Source organism: Ailuropoda melanoleuca, chromosome 8, assembly GCF_002007445.2.
Source record: "Ailuropoda melanoleuca isolate Jingjing chromosome 8, ASM200744v2, whole genome shotgun sequence".
NCBI classification, from domain to species: Eukaryota; Metazoa; Chordata; class Mammalia; order Carnivora; family Ursidae; genus Ailuropoda; species Ailuropoda melanoleuca.
The window spans coordinates 100,177,489-100,182,873 of NC_048225.1; the positions used below are offsets into that span (position 1 = coordinate 100,177,489).

Genomic DNA, 5,385 nt, shown 5'->3' on the forward strand with positions numbered 1-5,385 from the left:
GAGCAGGGGGAGCAGCAAAGGAAGAAGGTGAATCAGGCTTCCCACTGAGCAGGGAGCCCCACATGGGGCTGGATCCCAGAGCCCCAGGACCTGGGATCATGGTCTCAGCCAAAGGTTCAGGCTTAAGGGACTGAGCCACCCAGGCGCCCCTGAGATACAATTCCTATTGCTAAACCATAGGCTGGCTACAGATACAGGAGTTTCACAAAAATTAATGATAGTACTCTGTGAAAATCAGCTGGTTTCATGGAATTTACAATAGAGTATTAATATTATCCGTAGTAAATTGTGTGCTACACAGCATTTATATCAGCAAAATTTATAATAAACTTATGTAAATCTCTTTTTGCATACCTTTCCTCCCTCCCCAAGAGAACCTATGATTTAAATATTTATCAACACATTACTGCCTACCACCTATGTGAACACCCTGGCTTAATCTTAACTAAAAGTGAAAAAGGGGGGTTACTCTTGAAGATGGTTTTCGTATTTAGAAAATATCATTCAAATGAGTTGACTTTTTTTCCCTAATCAGTACTTAAGGTGAATTAAGGGCTCGAATTCAAAACGCTATGTTTTCCTTAAGTTTGAAGAGCTACTTCATATCTTGTTTTTTTACTTACAAAATTACAAAGATTTACAATTACCTTTTAGGGTGATGATTGCTATTTCTTCCCCTTTACAAACTGTGGGTGTTAAACTTCTTTGAAGATTTTAAATTGCATGTATTAATTTAATATTTCTTGTGTATATTAAGTATCTTGATTGATAAATAAAGCATTCCCAAGGGACTAAGTTTTAGATATAATTAGATATATTGAAAATCTCCAGAGAGAGCTCAGTGTAAAATGCCCATCTCCCATGGCGGCTGCCACCATTATACCAGAAATCTTTAGTGCTCCAACAGCACAGTGCTGGGCTTTGGGTATAATTAACTTTCTTCTTTTAAAGTGTTCTATTAGCCTGAGTCCTCTAAAAGATAAACACTAAGATGGGGTTAGAGGTACAAGAGGTTTGCGGAGGGTGGGATACCAGTAAGGGAAGATGGAGGGAGCTGGAAAAGACCAGAAAAGTTTGCTGTCAAACTGAGATGCTGAGCACTGAGGGAAGTGGGGGGAGGAGGATAGGAGACACAGAAGGGGGATGGGGAGGATGTTGGGAGGGCAGGAAGGATGGAGGGAAGGAAGATAGATCATAAACTGCATTTTAAGAGTTTTGCCTGTCAGAGGAAGAGCCGTACCTTAGTATCTCCTTCCCATCACCCCCAACATCCCCAACATAATCACTGGGTGGGAGCAGCCCATGCGAAGTACAACCTAGACAAAACTCAGCAGTAATGGATTCAGGGGATAGCTGCTGGGATCATGGATCAGTTACCCTTTCTGCAGTAGGATATTGAAGAGACACATTCTCTTGGCCACTGCCTTAGCTTTTTGCTTTCAATGTATTTTGTTTGTTTGCCTTTTATAAAATAATACATATTGTTCTCATACCCGCTCTTTCTTTTCTTCTTGTTTTCTTAAAATACAATCTCTGTTAGGATTTCCCGAACCTCTCGACTTTCAAACCCATTGCAGTTTTACACGTCCCCTCTGGAAGTTTTTTAATTGTGTCACTTTTCATGAGAAATATGATTAAGGAGAGATTTTAAGTAAGAAAAAATATTTTGTTTTAGTTAGGAATTATTAAAGGGGCGCCTGGGTGGCACAGCGGTTAAGCACGTCTGCCTTCAGCTCAGGGCGTGATCCCAGCGTTCTGGGATCGAGCCCCACATTGGGCTCCTCTGCAGTGAGCCTGCTTCTTCCTCTCCCGCTCCCACTGCTTGTGTTCCCTCTCTCTCTGGCTGTCTCTGTCTCTGTCAAATAAATAAATAAAATCTTTAAAAAAAAAAAAGGAATTATTAAAGAGTATTTAAGCATTCTGTGTAAAGATATGCATCACACAACTATAAAATTTGACATTTTCCCATTGATAAGTAACATGTTTAACTTCCTTTAAGGTACTTATAACGGAAAAACATGATTTAATGACAAATTTTAAACCATCATGTTATGTTTGGTTTGGGGACAACATGTACATTAAATATAACTAATAAACTTAACTACACCTAATATAGGTTAAAAACTGCCTTCAAGCCCGGATGTTTGGAACTCTTATACTTTCCACTAAAAATAGTTTTTATCATCTGCTTTATTTCTGCATGACAAGAGAAAAAAGGTTTCAAGTCACTCTTTGCAAGTGCTTCCACATTGCCCACATGGGTAGATTTCATTCTCCTAAATGAAGAGCTAAATTGGATATCATCATCTTTCCCTCTTTTGCCACTGGCTTCTGAAAACTAGAGCCATCTTGATGTGTATGTTAGAATTCAGATCAGATTAATGCAATTTACAGATTTAATGAAGAGCATCTTGAGGTAAATCAGCAGAATTACTATCATTTTTGTGCTTCTTATTATCCTTCTTTTTTCAAAGTCGGTGCTCCTTACGTCTCCCTCCCTTAAGGCACACTCACTGTGGGCATGAACTAAGCAATATGTGACCGTGACCACAAGCAAAGCGCCGTGGTGGCTACTGCTGGTCCGCTCTGTGGGTGGCGGCCGAGGGCGCAAGGGCTCACCCGGTTGCCCGCCGTCGCTGGGCAGCCTCGGATGCTGCTGCTCGTACCAGTTCCGTTTCAAAGGGGGAAATTCTGAAAAATCATTTTCTTTACTGAAATTGTAAAAACCAGTATTTAAGCAGAGGCCTCTGCCACGCTAAGGTGGTCAGCTACGAAGAACAGCTTCGAGCATCCCCGGAGATGCACGACCAGCAGTGGGGAAATGCCACCCCCTCCCAGTGTTTAGTGCTGCCTACTACTCGCCGTGCAGAAGCGCACCATTCACCCAAACCAAGCACGGCTTCGGGTCCTTTCCAGCGCTCATGTTCTGGACCGGTGAAGCTAAAGTGGCGTGTGAAACACAAGTGGTTAAGCTCAAAGCCTGGAAACCAGCTCCATAGCCCATTACTGACTTCATTTATCACATGATTTTTTTTCTAAGTGAAGATCTGGATGTTGGAAAGGCTCTATTCCTTTAAACAAACTATTCAATGTCACTGTTGTGTCCTTACAGATAACAATGACAGCAATCATAATACCTTCAATAGAGGATTTGTGGGCAACCTTGCAGGAACTCCGCACTCCCCCAGGGGTCTGTAAGACAACAGGTTGGTGATGACTTATCTAAAAAGTGGATGGACAGCAAAGACTTCAGGCAATCCTCCATAAATATTGTTTCTCTCTGCAGAGCTTGCGAAAGGTATTAATGGCCATGAGTTTGAGATGATATTTCCTGATAAGAACCTGGAAAACAGCTGTTCCAGGTAGGCAGTTAAAAGCAAAAGTTATCAGATGAGGGTGATCTGAATGTGTATGTGTATGTTAAACAAGGAAAAGTACTTCGGAAAGTAATTCTGGATAATAAAACATGCTTTATTTTCCTTTCTTAATCATCACACCACACTTCTTTCTACCCATGGCTATTGCTAATCAGCTAAAATAACCACTCATGCACAACCTACTATAAGGTATGACATGCAATTCTGAAAATTAAATGCACCTGCTGATATGGCACATGAACTCCTGTACATTGCAAAATAATAACCAATAGAATTCTCCAGGATTCAGCATGTGAAGTTCAAACCAATCATGTTATAAGCAAGGGCAATATTTCACCATACTATTTGTAAAGGCACCCAATGTTTTTTAAAATCATGCCTTTGGTCATCAAGAAAACTAACTTCCAGAGATGGCCAGTTTGTGTGGAGAGAGTACCTCAATCAATCCAGCTGAAATAGTGGACTCCTTAAGGTCAGTATTGGATGATAAAGCAGTTAGCACATACAAGCCGCTGTGCCACGAGCTGACTCATTCCCTCGGTCCGTCCGTAAGACGCTGACTCTGGGGGATGCCTGGGTGGCTCAATCCTCGGAGCATCTGCCCTTTGCTCAGGTCATGATCCCAGGGTCCTGGGATTGAGTCCCGCATCAGGCTCCTTGCACAGCGGGGAGCCTGCTTCTCCCTCTGCCTACAGCTCCTTCTGCTTGTGCTCTCTTTCTCTCTGTCTCTCTGACGAATAAATAAATAAAATCTTAAAAAAATAAAAGACACTAACTCTGGGACATACACAGAAATGCCAAATGGGATATGGTGCACATGTCATGCAGGGAGGCAAGATGGGGTTCCTCTGTAAAAAACAAGAAGATGAATGCCCAGGACTTTTGTCTCCTAAACGGAGCCTGTCCAGCCCATTCACATCCTGAGACTATGAGTAGTCAACTCAACCCCAAAAAATGGTTCCAGTGTCTGAGAGAGAGAAACTTCAATGTAAAATGAAGGTCATTACCCCATGACCTGTACTCTAGCAGGCCTACTTCCTCTTCTCTTTAAAGAAAGACTTCTGCTAAATGTTTCCTTTTGTTTTCTTACTTTACATTAGCTATTTCAAAAGAGAACAACAAAGAACTATTTGTCTCTGAAGAAATGAAACCCCCAGGTAAGCCAGCAACCAACAACTACACCAACATCTGGGAGCCGCATAATCAATTCTGTGCTTAGGCAGGGGAGAGCTCTGCACCCACATTGATTTTAAAATGCAAATCTGAATACAGCTAATCTTCACATAAATATAATAGGTATCGCATTGATTTTTTTCCCTCGTGGTCATATGAACAATTAACTAAAGTGATGGTAAAGAAGCAGCATAATATTATTTGAAGGTAGATGGTGGTAAGTTGCATATTATAATCTCTAAAGCAACCACCAACAGGAACACACACACACACACACACACACACACACACACAATAAGGGATAGCTACAAGCCAATAGAGGAGATAAAATGGAATACTAAACAATAGTCAATTTGGTCAAAAGAAGGCAAGAAAGGAGGAAGAGAGGGACAAAGAACAGTTGAGGCAAATCCAAAACAAAGATGGGAGACTTGAACCCAACCATATTAAAAGCTCCAGTTAGGATGATAGTAGAAAATTCATGAGAAAACTATAAGTAACAATGACACTGACCACCATTTAACATGTTTTTATTTATTATTTTTTAAAAGATTTATTTATTTATGTGAAAGAGAGAGAAAATCGAAGCAGGGGAAGGGACAGAGGGAGAGAGAAAGAATCTCAGGTAGATTCCGTGCCCAGCGCAGAGCGCGGTGCAGGGCTTGATCTCACAAGCCTGAGATCATGACCTGAGCCAAAAGGGGCCAACACACCCAACGGAGCCACCCAGGTGCCCCTTTATTTATTTTTAAGTTTATTTGTTTGTTTGTTTGTTTGTTTATGTATGTAATCTCTACACTCAATGTGGGGCTCAAACCCAAAACCCTGAGATCAA

At 41.3% G+C, this 5,385-nt stretch overlaps 1 long non-coding RNA gene across 1 annotated transcript; it reads left to right on the forward strand.

Moving 5' to 3' along the window:
* Positions 1-3,033: 3,033 nt before the first annotated feature.
* Positions 3,034-5,176, forward strand: LOC117803449. The gene is made up of 3 exons (XR_004627330.1): positions 3,034-3,206; positions 3,287-3,362; positions 4,478-5,176. It is a non-coding gene; the product is annotated as an uncharacterized LOC117803449 (long non-coding RNA).
* Positions 5,177-5,385: the final 209 nt, after the last annotated feature.